Source organism: Haemaphysalis longicornis, unplaced genomic scaffold (assembly GCF_048455015.1).
Source record: "Haemaphysalis longicornis isolate Haplotype H1 unplaced genomic scaffold, Haemaphysalis longicornis Haplotype H1 scaffold_1, whole genome shotgun sequence".
In the NCBI taxonomy this organism is placed as follows: domain Eukaryota; kingdom Metazoa; phylum Arthropoda; class Arachnida; order Ixodida; family Ixodidae; genus Haemaphysalis; species Haemaphysalis longicornis.
Window position 1 is genome coordinate 102,488,078 of NW_027526203.1, and position 14,528 is coordinate 102,502,605.

The following is a 14,528-nucleotide window of genomic DNA, read 5'->3' on the forward strand; positions in this document are numbered from 1 at the left end:
AAACCCCCCTATACGTCAATGTCACGTGGAACACGCGGTGAAAGGCCATTTAATTATCAACGAAAAGGTGCCGACAAGAAAAGAAGTGGCTGCTAACGAGGGTATGCGTTGCGTCATGTGGGTAAATGGCAACGGCGTCATAGTTGGCAAAGAGCAAGCCAAACTATTGGATGCGCAGGGCGCTCTGTTCGGCGCCCACCACTGCCGCCTCGCGGCCGTGAGGAGCATGGTTTTTGCGGGGTAACCAGCTGGTTACCGGATCGTTTCATTCGGTATTAGAGAGTCTTAGCTGACCGTTTCTGATGGAACGCTCCGCACCGATAGCAAACGCAAGCGCCTTTCTACTACCTTTAGCGCTTTTGAACACTGAAAACTAATATTTCAGTACAAGAAACGCCACCGAATCACGAAGCATTGCCAAACGACGTACAACAAAAGTGGGAAGCTCCATCACTGAGTCGGTTTACTCAACGCCACCGTTGACCCTGGTTCAGTTAGTCACACTGAGAGGTACCCAGCAGCCACGCGACGCAGGACGCCGTGTCTTCATCCCATCTAATTCACCCTAACGAACATACGGCGTCCTATCGCGGCAGATTTAGCGCTGTGCGAAATTCGTCATGAAAAGTCGCTCCATGTATTCTGGCCTTTCCGGCAACGCGATATCGCGAAGTCAATTTGCCTGCTCGCTTAGTGCGTTCCTTGTAGCAGTCAAAATAAGCACGTAGTACGCACGTGATGGCTTAAGTGGATTAAAATTTCGAAGTTTTTCAAATATCTACTTTTTGAATTCCAGTATCTGATATTATTGCAAAAAAATACTTTTTGTTGCTACAAGCGGCGCGTTAACCAAATTCTGCGACAGAGGGCGCTCCCAATCACGGTTATGTATACGGTCGGGTAGCATGTCCAGTAGTTGCGGCCTGCTGTAACTCTTAAAACGTGCCTTCCCGGTACATTTCAGTAATGGGTACCGCGTACCACACCGGAACCGTTTTTCCGATGTGCTATAACTGTGTATTATCACGGCAAAGCTGGGCGTGTGACCATACCGTTAACGTTGTACAGTGACGCAATCCATTGCGAGCGCGCGTGCATGTACGGGATTTCTTCCGTCGGTTGAGGCAGAAAACATGTTTTAGCGCACCATTTCGGTTTTTATTTTCTAGCGTACTGGCCGCAGGATTGCAAGTACATCTGGCAAGCACAATCAGCAATAAAGCAAATGACACAAACCTTTGTTCCCCAGAAGAGCGGTCCTCAGCTTATGAAGTGAAAACTCAGGGCTATAAGAAGGTGTTGACCTGTCGTTATCAAGTAAAGCATACTTTTCGACCGATTGTTTTTTGTTTTATGAAAGTGTTTGTGTAGTGTGCTGAACTGGACACGTGTTGGAAGTGGGGGGGCGAGTGTGTCAGCCTGGTCTTCAAGTGTGTCCCCTGTTGTGCTGACCAGGGGTAGGCTGTGTGTTTTTTGTCCTTTGAGTTTGCGAATGCTGGTCCATGTCTTGCGTGTGTCTGTGTAGAAGTTTATGGATGTTATTGAGGAGCGACAACTTTCTTGTTGTGGCTCACGGCGCGCACGTTTTCCAACGCCTTTGCCGTTTTGAACAAAATGAGATTTCGAGACGGGGTAGCGACGCAGGGTACCCCACGCCTTCTTTTGGGCCTCTCGCGTTCACCTACAGAGAAAGAGAGAGAGAGAGAGAGAGAGAGAGAGAGAGAGAGAATAAACGTTATTTCGAGGAATATCCGTGATTATGCATCATGAAAGCGATGCTGGTTGGTTAGAACGCGTTGATGGCTGCCAGTGTGAACTGATCAGCGACATCGGCAGCCCTGGCGACCAAGCGGGCCTGTAGGTCCGGGTCCGAGCTGCGCAGAGCGGCCTCCCACAGTTACTCGGAGGGTATTTCAGGAAAGGGGTTTTTCGGGCAAGCCCAGATGATGTGGGATAGTGTGGCATGACCACCACTTAAGCAGCAGGCCCAAGTAGGGCGCAAACTTGGATGGATGTGCGTCAGGACGGCGGGATTTGGTAAGGTGCCTGTCTGAAGAAGTCGCCACGCGTGAGCCTTAGAATGGTCTAAAGTTGTGTCCGCCCGAAGATAGGTCAAGCGAACGAGGTGGTAGTGCATAGTGATATCGTGAAAAGAGACCATGCGATCCCGCGCGCATCGCGCCCCGTGGTAGGGATAGAGGCTGGGCCCAGCTCTGATCGCGAGTCCTCGGGCGTGTTCGTGGGCCGCTTCGTTCCCTTCGAGGCCCAATTGCGCGGGCGTCCAGGTCAGAAGAACTGGTTGTTTTAGGGGTCGGGCAGAGATTCCTGTCAAAATTTTCAGTGCCGGCTCTGAGATGCGTCCGGTGGAAAATTTTTGAATTGCAGTTTTAGAATCATAAATGATCGTGCTGGGAGTGGGTTCGAGTATTAGAGCTAGGGTTATGGCCACCTCTTCGGCCGTGTCACGGCCGGGTGGACCAAACGGTGGCCGAATTGAGAAGTTCCTTGCCATTGTTCATTGTTACAATCGTGTATGCGTCGTGGAATCTGTATTCTGCCGCGTCAACATACACAACGCGGGGATTGTTGCCGTATATCATGTGGAGTGCTTTCGCTCGCTTTAGTCTCCTAGTGACGTGGTGGTCAGGGTGTATATTGTGGGGCAACGGTTTGATTATTAGATAGGATTGTATTGACGCGGGGATGAGATGTGGTTGCGCGAAATTTGTATGGTTACGGATACCCAATGCTTGATAGATGTGTCTCCCCGCGCTCGTTCGGGCCAGTCGCTCATACTGGCTCGTAAAGTGGGCTTCTATCAGCTCTTGAGCTGTATTTTGGAGAGCCATTCCGTCCAATCGGGCAGTGGGAGTGCCGGGAAGGAGACGAAGCGCTAATTTATAGGTTCGCCTAATTAGCACGTCTATTTTATTGAGGTCGGCTTTAGTTAGGAGGAGATAAGGGAGGGTGTAAACTAGCCGGCTTATGACAAAGGCTTGGAGAATGCGAACGCTCTCGCTTTCGGTAAGACGCTTATGGCGGTTGGTGACCCTGCAGACAAGTGGTCCCTGTGGTTCGCGGCTCGGTTCATTAGGCTTATGAAGCTGTCACTTTTGCGGTTGCTTTGTATTCTCAGTGCTAAGATTTAGATTATCGGGACCTCTGGGATTGGTTTGCCGTTTATGTGGAGCCCGATGTTCGGTTTCTGAGGTGGTCTTTGAGCCGGCGATAAAACTAAAAGCAGACCCGCCGCGGTGGCTCAGTGGCTAAGGCGTTGCGCTGCTGAGCACGAGGTCGCGGGTTCGATTCCCGGCCGCGGCGGCCGCTTTTCTGATGGAGGCGAAAAGCAAAAACGCCCGTGTGTACGAGATTTCGGCGCACGATAAAGATCCCCAGGTGGTCAAAATTAATCCGGAGCCCTCCACTACGGCGCGCCTCATCGCCTGCGTTGCGTCGGCGCGTTAAACCCCACAATCAATCAAAACTAAAAGCAGCTCGGATTTGGATGGACAGCGAGAGAGTCCCGCTCTGCCGACTTCCTCTGCGACGATGCCGATGCCCATCTGCAGGATTTCCTCAATTTGGGCATCGCTACCTCTGTTGGCCCACAGAGTGATGTCATCCGCGTAGAGGTTACGATGGAGACCCAGAATGTTTTCTAGTCTCTTCAGGATTTTTAAGATGGCCAGATTAAACAGGAGTGGGGACAGAACGGCTCCTTGAGGAGTACCCCTTCCTCCAACCGAGAAAATGGGGGTTACGAGGTCACTCACGTGTATAACAGCCGTCCTGTCTGAGAGAAAGTCTTTGATGTAGTTATAGGTGCGTACTCCAGGTATGATCGATTGTAGGCCTTTGAGAATGGCCTCGTGGCCGACGTTGTCGACGGCCTTGGTCAGATCTAGTGCTAACATTGCCGATGAGTCTGACCTGTCAGGCGAACGCCGTATGACGTGATGATAGAGTCGGAGTATGACATCTTGTGTAGATAAACCTGCTCGGAAACCTATCATCGTATGGGGGAATTGCTCTGTGTCTATGATGGCATTTGATAGTAGGGTGTGTATGATGTGCTCCATGAGCTTACCGAGGCAGGATGTAAGTGCAAAAGGGCGTAGATGTTCCAGTGCGAGAGATTTGTTCGGATTGGGAATCAGAACTACCTTGGTTGGGAATCAGAACTACCTGATCTCCAGCACTCGTTCATGTAATGCATTACGGATGCAATCAATTTGTCATCCAGATTGCGGGGTGCTTTATCAGTTACGCCATCGGGGCCAGGCGCGCAGTTGGTGCGAAATTTTCCGATGGCCGCCCTGAGCTCCGCTTCCGAGATGTCTCGGTCCATTTCAGAATTTGGAAGACCTGTGTAATTTGGCAGCTTGTGGCTAGGACTCGGGGGCAAATATGTGTCACGAATTTTATCAAGGAGTTCGGTATCGGATACTGGGTAATTACGCAGGACCTGTGTTAGACGGTTTGTCTGCACAGTTTTGCTGCGGTTAAGATCGATGAGGTGTCGGAGAAGCTGCCATGGTTTCTTCATCCCTAGATTTCCCTGAAGCTGGTCGCAAATTTGGTCCCATTGGTCTCACGCGAGCATGGTGGCTTGTGCTGCTATTTCCCTTTCCAGTGAGGTCATGCGCAACTTAAGCTTGCGGTTGTGTTTTTGTCTACGCTAGCGCTTCTGGATGCTTCGGTGGGCCTCCTAAAGCTTGGCAAGTCTGGCATCAATGGTTAGGGATGGGATGTCCTAATCAAGCTTTTTCGTGGTGGTTTTATGTCCATTAGTGGTTGTTCCGTCCACGTGTCTATGTTTGATATTGGAGCGTCAGCTGCATTGCTGCTTCGAAGAGATCGCAATTCGTCCCACTCGACTAGTGTTGCCTGACTGGGAGTGTATTTGATTTTCGTCGTGTGCTTGATTATTTTCTCGATAATAAAGTGGTCACTGCCAAGGGTGTGACCAGTAACGTTCCACTCTTCGCATCTCGTATGTAGTGCGAAGGTATAATCTGGGGCAGTGTCAACTTGGACGCTGTTACCTATCCTGGTGGCTGTTTCGGAGTCAGTAAGAATGCTGAAGTGGTGTAGCTGTATTTGCTCCCGGAGGTACGTGCCTGTTTTGGTACTGCATATGTAGGCCTTGGCGGTATGTGGAGCAATAAAATCTTCTACCATTACTAGCGCGTGCCGTCCTACTTCCCCGCCTGTGAGAGCGAAAAGTAGGTTAAATCTATGGTCGCGGTTCCGGGGTGGGCTACATACATTAGGAATGAAGACTTTAGGGGCTTCGCGCTTCTTTGGAAAGATTGTTATTAGATCATGATGAATGTCTATACTGTCAAACTGTTGCCTGGTCGCCGGTAGAATGCGGTTGATCAGGATGGCTGTGCGGGTATTTTCGGGGTCCTGAAAAGCTTTATAGCCGGGTAGTTTAACGTTAGTTCCGTTTTCTTGCAGTGCAATTACATCGGGAGGAAATTGAAGTGACTGGACAAGTAGCTGTAGTTCTGGCCGCTTCCGTTTAAATCCACGGCAATTCCACTGCTAGAGTTTAACTGTACGGTTGACCTCTGTTTCTCTCAACATGGGGAGCGGAAGATTGCTGTGATGGGGCTGTTAGCAATTGGCTATGTGGTAGTATCGCAATAGACTTCTGAATACTATTTTTCACTTCTAGAATACCTTGAAGGATGAGTGCAATGTCGCCAAGTTTATCTTCGACTTCTCGAGGGAGGCAAGTTTCGACAGCGCGTTTCTTTGTGGGGGGCGAATTAACATCTGTAACAGAGGGGTCTGCCGGGGTGGTCAGTTTTTCACGGACGGCTTTATTTTCGTCCTGCAAGGCTTCATTATCTTTTAACAGTTTCGCGATGCTCTGCGTAAGAGATTTAACTTCTGCTTTAAGACTAGCTAGTTCCAGTCTAAACTCTGCAGGGATTTGGGTAGTCTGACGTGGAGAGGTGCTGTTCGAGGAATGGTGGGACGCCCCGCTGCCACAGCTCTCCTGTTTGTCGGCGGCTGCTGTCGACGTTGGCGGCGGCGTTTTGTGCCTCCCCTTTGAAGTTTGTAGCTTGCGGTTGTTCAATGACGGCGATCTCGATTGGCTCCGCAGTGGGGACTTGGATGCGGCCCTATTCCCGGATGGAGATCGAGATTTTGAGCGACCTTTCTCTCGCTCCGGCAGGCTGGGCCATTCTTGTGGGTTTTTCAGGATTGACTTGAACTTCTGCGTTGATCTCGATTGGTGCTCTAGTCGCTGTAGCTATCTTTCGTTTTGCGATGATGGTGGGAGTCTCCGTCGGGGCTCGAACCTACGCGGGCAGTCTACTGCCCCGGTCAGGTGCTGTCCATTTCAGATCACACACTTGGGGATGCACGGGCGTCCGTAGGCAGGGTTGACTATGCCGCAGGTGTGGCAGTGAGCCTCAGCCGCTGGACACACGTCTGGGTGGTGGCCTACTTTCCAGCAGTGCGGGCAGGCCTCCGTTTTCATTGGAAGGGGTAGCAGCGTTGGGTCGTTTGTCAGTATCGGACCCAGTATGGCACTACGGTGCCTTGAAAAAGAAGTTGGGAGGATTTGGAGGATCCCACCGTTCTGGCACTTAGGATGTGGAAGTCAGGGTTGTGATCTTTGAATCCTGTTGTGATGTCGTCTGAAGATTCGTCCTCGGGAATGTTGAACACGACGCCTGTCACTGTGCGCGACGGGGCGGCGACGTGACTCGACAGTTCGAAGGTTTGGTCCTTAATTCGGATAAACTTCACGGACGAGAAGAGAACCGCAAGATCCTTGGGGGGGGGGGGTACTAACGACGGAGTAGTTCGAAATGGGCTGTGTGCGTACCTGCTCACGACGTATGTAAGGAACTTCTGCGGCTGCGTAGATCGCATTTGTGATCGTAACGCTGCTGTTGGCTTTCAGATCTAATCAACCCCTCGGGCGGAAGACGATTTTGTAGTCTCCTTCCGGTAGATTGGCTCTTGGCGGAGTCCGCTGCTTTGCTCGGCGCATCTTCGGCTGGTGCGCCGGCTGCTGCTTGCTGGGGCTTGAATGGTTCTGCTTTTTTTCGATGTTTTCCTGGTAGGCGCGATGAATACGCTGCCAGTCGTCTTCGTGGAAGTCCTCAGGAGCGAGGTCCTCCCCTTCGACTACGACCTCCATGACTTGGCCAAGGCGGGCGATCATCAAAGGGGCACGCTACCGTTACCGCGGCAATGCGGGTTCGCCGAAGCGCCGGTTAGGCTTATGAGGCCGTGCCAGGATGGCCGATGATTGGCACTCCGCTCAAGAACAAACGGGGGCTGACCGGTGAATAAAACTTGGTCAGGAGCTCCCCTGCGTGTTCCAGCTTGGGTGGCCGTGGCTGTATAGCTGTGGCTAGATGCGGTGGTTGTTGTAGAGGCGAAACCCCTGGAGCGTAGCTGAGCTGCGACCGCCGGCGTTCGGGCCACAACGTGATCTCCAGTTCACCTACATTCCTCGTTCTACCACGGCCTCCTTTGGTTTCGGGGGGCACCAGAGGCGTGCGTAATGGACTTTCGGTGGCGTCGAGGATGTGTGGTGTGAGGAGTTCGGTTGCCTCTTCCAAGTGTAGGGTCTTATAGATGTGTAGCGTAGTTTGGATATTTCCGTAAATGCAGTCTAGTTTGCTCTAGGTTCATTTAACGTTTCTTGGAAGGTGAACTGTTTGGGCCTTTACCAATATATGCTAACGTGGTTGGAAAGTGGTCACAACCAAATATTTTATTGCCAACATCCAACTCAAGAAATGGAAAGAGTACTGCAGAGTCAATAGCCAAGTCAAGATGTCAGTACGTGTTGTTTACTGAATTGCGCTATGTGGGCGGTTTTTGTGGAAAAGGCATGCTGCCGAGGAAGTTAAAACTCATCTATAAGGCGACCTTGGGCATACGGGAGGGATGAGTCCCAGAGAGAATAGTGCGCATTCAGGTCGCCTTAGCTTCTGGCAGCTCGCCAAACAGTGCCTCAACATCACAGCTAGAAGGTGCAAAATGAGAAGGAATGTAGAGGGAGCATACCGTTATTAACTTCTTAAATATTATGCGAATTGCTACAGCCTTCAGGACAGCGTTCAAGGTGATATAGCGCACAAGAACGGAAAGTTGGGCTAGTTGGTATGTGTTCATCGTGGTGGAATACAGAAGCGAAACGCTGAGTCAGCGCCCCCTCCCTCAATTTGACCGACAAGGAATACTCCTATCTGTGTCACACGTTGCGGAACTAATGCTTTGGTCTATCTAAGGTTGTGGCGCTGTTTTAAGGGTTTGCGTACTTTACGTTTGGCGTGTGTTGTATCTTATATTTTTTTCTGCCGCATGTGCCTCGACCGCTGTTAAGTCTTGTAATGGTGTGTATAATGGGGGAGGGAATCCGACCACGTGTACTCTGGATGGTATATATTTGTATGTTTTTCAATAAACGAGTAGTTGCGAGTTAGCGCCGTGTTGTCTACTTCTTCCTTCGTCCTTCTTTTTTTGAGCGCTGTATTCCACCACGGTGATATAGCGGCATGCTAAGTATTTCCAGGCGATTATGCCCTCACCGCCCGAAGAGTGTGTGCAGACATGCCGGTCCTCTCTGAATACCATCTAATTATTAAAGAAATTTTTGTGTTTGGAATTTATTATTTAAAAATTTTGGTTATTCGAATTTGAATTTGTTTCTTGAACACACATTTCACTTGACTGATTACAATGAAGTACCTCGTATACATCGTCAAGATTATTAATAAGGCCTCTACAGTCCCATTGAAAAACACTTTTTCTTCCCATTGTTAACTGTTGACAGCTACTCGAGTGTGATGTAAGGTCTTTCGAAGCTTCGACTCTTGGTAGGGGTTTATTAACCTTCATTATTGACTTGGACGCGGCAGACCGTTCGTGTCGCTGCGACGCAGCCAGGAACGGTACGTTGTCAATCTCATCTTCAAGTGTCTGGGAGACGCCCGGCAGACCAGACCCCCTGGACTTGGCACCCTTTCTGGTGTCCTTCGTTCCAGCCGCCACCACCCAGGGGTCAAGAGCGCCACAGGTGGCACGGGCGGTGTGGCGGGGGTGGGAGACGGTGCGGGGCCCCCCGTGTCTATCTCCCTCGGCAGCCTCCAGTGGGGTGGAGGCCAGGAAAGCTGGGGGAAGAATGACATCGGTCCTGATAGAGACTGTTGCCACCACAACCACTGCTTGCTCAACAAGCAGTGTGGTGACGGGTTGGGCTGCCTGAGGTAACCAAGGTTGAGGGGGGGGGGGGGGGACGGGACAAAGTACGATCAACGGTACCGAGTCCCTGCCGAAACCATGTGCCGCTCCGCCCCCCGTCGAGCTGCGTCGGCGTACTTCCCAAGAGGGAAAGAGGCGAACCTATTTCGTGCCTCTGGGAAGATGTGTTCAGTGAGATTGACCTTAATGCTTTTCTTTTCTTGTTGAAACCTCTCAGCCGCCCAGAAGTATGCCACGTTCGATACCCGGCAGTTAGCACAAGTAAAGGTGGCAGAGGTGCAGTTGCCAGTGGTGTGGTCCTGTGAGACGCATTTCGGAGAAGTTGTTATGCCGTGGCAGGAGTTTGCATGGTGCCCGAACCACTGGCATTTGAAGCAGCGGTGCGGGATCGGTATATAAGGACGAATGGAACACCGGATGAAGCATGCAAATACATGATCTGGGAGGGACGAATGGTTGAATGTTAGGAGGATAATATGGTTGGTGGGTAATATCTTGTCATCTCTGCGCATCGTGATGCGGCGCACGGCTGTGACTCCCAGATTCTTTAAACCTTCCAGAAGATCGTTTGATTGATTGTAGGGTTTAACTCGCCGAGGCAACGCAGGCGATGAGGCACGCCGTAGTGGTGGGCCCCGGATTAATTTTGACCACCTGGGGATCTTCAACGTGCGCTGAAATCTCGTACGCATGGACGTTTTTGATTTTCGCCTCCACCAGAAAAGCAGCCGCCGCGGCCGGGAATCGAAGCATTCGAGAAGGTGGTCATCTGTTTCAGTTAACAGATCCGGCTCAGAGATCACACCCGGCGAGCTGTTCAATCTGCGGTGGGGTGTGAACCTGATGTCGAGATGGACCATTTTAGTCTGAGAAAGAAGCTTTCTGGCCTGTTGCTGGTGTTTCACCTCAACGAGGAATTCCCGTATGCATTGTTTTTTTGCATTGTATGTTTTTCCAATTATTGCTTCAAGCTACTTAGCGAGGAAAAATCCTGATTCTAAAGTGAGAGCCTTGGTTGCATCCAACGATTCGATTATCAGAGTAGTTGTCAGGATTTGGAAAGCTTATGCTTGGAAGTTGAGGAAACGACTCTTCGGTGCGGCCCCTTTTCATGGAACGATAACGTTTTTGGAGGGGGTTTGATTCATCCATCCAGGATAGAAAAAAATAGCAGGGCATGGGGCTACTTCCTTCGATCGGGGGTACTTCCTTCGATCGAGAGAGTCCCGCAGCCACATTCCTGGTGAACTGACAGGGAGCCCATCCGCCGGAGCTACGCAACAGCACCGACGGCCACAGTTTGTGGTTTCTACCCTCCACCTTAAAACTCCTAGCCATGGTAGCAAACAGCGTGAGTATGGGGCCTCTGGGTCCGCGGTGTCGCCAAGACCACCATCTTGAATACGCAAGGTACCCCATGCGGGGCCGACCCAAGCTTGAGTAGACTTCTGCCGTCTTTGATCCCCACCAAATCAAGTTGCTCAATGTTCTTGAATCTGTCGAAAATCTGCAAAGAAGGATTATACTTTCCGAGTACTGCCGTGGTATGTACAAAATACCCAAAGCCCCTGAGGCATTACAGTGTGTGTGTGGGGGGGGGGGTAGTACAATAAAATGCAGTAAAGAAATAGGTAAGGCAGCATCAATTCAGCAGATATTGGCGTATATAAAACACACACAAGGAAAAACACACAAATCTCGCCCACATGGCCAGAAATATAATTTTACAACGCTACTACTACATAGTAAAAAAGGCCTCTTTGTTATGTACAATAACAATGTGGCGAGGTAGGTGGTTCTAATCCCTTGCTGTTTGAAAAAAAAGAGATTTTTCAAACACATCACTTTTACAAGAGAATTTACATGGACTTTTACATGGACCTCAAACCCATCGTCTAAGCATTCAGATTTATTATGGGGTTCGAGTATGTATTGTTAACGTCGCAGACCAAAGGTGGAATGGAATATTTAAAGAAAAATGTTTCAGCGAAGGTTTCCGCGACGGCTTTGTAGAAGTAATTTAACAACACTTGTTGGGGGGCTAGTTGGTTCATGGTTCTTAAAAATATGTTTAGCGCAAAAAACCAAAGACAGTACACAAGAAAGGAGACGGGACAGGCGCTAACTTTCAACTGAACTTTATTCACCGCCGGAGCCGGTAAATATAGAAACAACTGGAGCATACGCAGCATGCGCCGCAGTAAGAGCATCACAAGTACGCATATGCGTCAATCACCGAAACGCTCGAAAAAATATTTCTCAGAGTTAAACAGGACCACCGACGTATCGCTGAAACACTTATCGCCTTTTTGTTTGATAATATAAGCTTCCAAGAGTTCCCGTTCTATCGCATATCTACTCCTACCTAGAATCTTAATCTCACCCAGAAGTGGCTCACACTTGCAGGCATCGCAATGCGCGGGCAAGTGCTACAAGCTGACAAAAAAGGTGGTTTTGTGGCCATGCCGGAAGAAACGTTCCTCGAGAATGCGGGCAAGCGATAAACAAGAATTTCGTTCCTGTGAAGACAAGCGCCACAACAGTAAAGAGCAAAGCCGCTGCAATGTGCAAGGCAGTGTGCAATGTGCAATGAGCAAAGCCGCTGCAATGTGAATTCACCAAGCTGGCCAAGGACATTAATGATTGTAAGTGCCATGTTCTTCAAGTGTTCTTCTCAGTCAAAACGCATAAACGAAATTTCCCGTTCCGCTCAATCGTCAGTGAAAAGGGTTCTTGGCAGCACTTACTCAGCCAATGCCTTTTGAGGAATCTGAACTGTCTGGAATTTGCTGATCCTTTTGCTACCAAAAATTCAAATGAGGTGACCGGTTTCTTGCAGAGCGGAGCTCCTATTGGTTACGCTTTTTCTTTGAATGTTGAGGACCTGTTTTATTCTGTGCCCCATGGTTCAAGTCAGTTAGAGAGTGCATCCATGAAAATGGTGCCGTTGGTTTTCAGAACTCGGCTGGTGTGTCAGTGGACCACTTCATTTCGTTGCTTTAGTTTATTTAAAGTCTACTTTTATCTCCTCTGGCAATGGTCGGTTTCTGCAAAGACAAGGGATTTATTTGTATTGGTTCCTGTGTGGCCCCTGTACTCTGTAATATATTTTTAGCCGCAGTTGACCCTGTTTTGCACAAAGTACTTGGCGACAAGCAAGTTTTAAAAGTTTTTTAAATATGTGGACGATTTTTTAGTGGTTTTAAACAAACGTAACACTCTGACGCACACAGAATCTGTTGACTTTATTTTAGCCCCTTTTCGGTGCCATGGGAAACGTTTAGTTTTTACTCACTAGATTCCTTTAGAAAACTCGTTGAAGTTTTGATATATTAACATCCATTTAGGTACCAAGCATGTCTGCTAGCGTTATTCCACAAGGGCACAGAAAGGGCTCCTCTCTTTGGACTCGGCGCACTCCAAGACAGTGAAAAGAGCAATCGCTCACTTGTGCCTGGAATCGGCTCTCTCTAAGTCGTGTCCCCACTCTATGCAGGCTAACCAGCGCAAAGCACGGCAAAACCCCAAGTGGTGCCGTACATCCACAAAGTCTCCCATCACCTCAAGAAGGTGGCCAACAGACACGGGATTCCGATCCTGTTTTCGGCGCCGCGTAAGCTGGCCCGAATTTGCGCGCGCACTTCTTCCAATGTGCACAAAAAGCAAGGATGCGACAAGAAGCATACTGGCCCATTTGTAGACTGCGCTATAGGCGTCGTATATCACATTCCACTTAAATGTGGAAAAGTCTATGTTGGCCAGACCGGCCGATGTATCGACGACGTGCACGGGAACATGAATTGTCGGTAAACAATAAAGGAAATGCGCATTTTCCCGCGCATTGCGGTGCCTGCAAGTGTGAGCCACTTCTGAGTGTGATTAGGATTCGTGGTAGGAGCATAGATGCGACAGCACGGGAACTCTTGGAAGCTTTTTATATCAAGCAAAAAGGCGATAAGTGTCAGCGATACGTCGGTGGTCCTGTTCAACTCTGAGTTTTTGGGTGATTGACGCATATGCGTACTTGTGATACTCTTACTGTGGCGCATGCTGCGCATGCTCCAGTTGTTTGTATATTTACCGAGTCCGGCGGTGAATAAAGTTCTCTTGAAAGTTACTGCCTGTCCCGTCTCCTTTCCTGTGTACTGGCTTTGGTTTGTTGCGCTAAACATATTTTTAAGGGCTTTGGAGAAGTTCCCATTCCAATCTATCCTTTAGTTGTATCGCACTGGAATTCACAGTATAATTTCCGGAAACGAAACGGGGGCTTGGTTTTGTACTCGCCGTTGTTTAGAAATCTTTTTACCTATTCATGAGTCGTAAACCGTGCAGGCATAGTCCATAACCGACCTTACGTTTGATTTGTATGAAAGCTCCTTTCAAACTTGAGGAAAATTTTTAGCATTCCGGCGAAGAAATCGCACAGCTTCGCAGACCTGAGCTGCAACGTGTTCCACATGAAGATTCCAAGTGAGATCGGGCGTAACAACATTCTCCCAAGTATTTATACTCAAATACCCGTGTCGATGCAGTGTTATTGAAACTATATGAATTAATTTGCGGGACTTTGGACACCTGGGCGCACTTTGCCAACTTTAACTGCATTTGTCGCTTTTTACTACACAGGTTAATTCGTTCTAGGCATTTAAGAGCTGGAACGTATTGTAAGACGCTTTGTTGTACGACGCTAGAATCCTCAGTGCGGCAGATGGTCCTGTGCAAGACAGTGGTCAGCAAAGTCTCGTATTACAAAGAGCTCCCTCGGTATTATCTAATAAAAGCTAAAAAAGAACAGCATGCGAACTAATACGGACCCTTGCGGTACACCGGATGCAGCAACTTTTCCGAACTGTTTTCGTAGCCATAATTATTCCTGAATCCAAGAAATGACCTGTGCATTATTGCTGGAAATTATTAATTTTGGCAATTAAGAGGCAATGCGGAACAGTGTCAAATGCTTTTATGAAATCCAAGAATACTCAATCAGCAGAAAATCTATCATGCAATGCCACAGCAAGATCACACACAAATTCAGTCAATTGCGTAACGGACGACAAACCTTTTCTAAAACCACCTGTCTAATATTGAATAACGAGTTCACATTCGTGTGTTCAACAATACTGGTATACAGTTTCAACAATACTGCTATATAGTACATGCTCCAAAATTTTACAGACAAGGCACGTTATGGATACTACTCTATAACTTGAAACAATCTCACGAGGGCCTGATTTGCGGATTAGGACTACTCTTGCGTTTTTCCAATGCTCTGGAATGCAAGAATC

At 48.9% G+C, this 14,528-nt stretch overlaps 1 protein-coding gene across 1 annotated transcript in view; it reads right to left on the reverse strand.

Annotated features, from left to right (window-relative positions):
* The window catches only part of LOC144144559 (protein ABHD1-like), a 69,513-nt gene that overhangs the window by 773 nt on the left and 54,212 nt on the right, over positions 1 to 14,528 (reverse strand). The gene's annotated exons all lie outside the window — the stretch shown is intronic.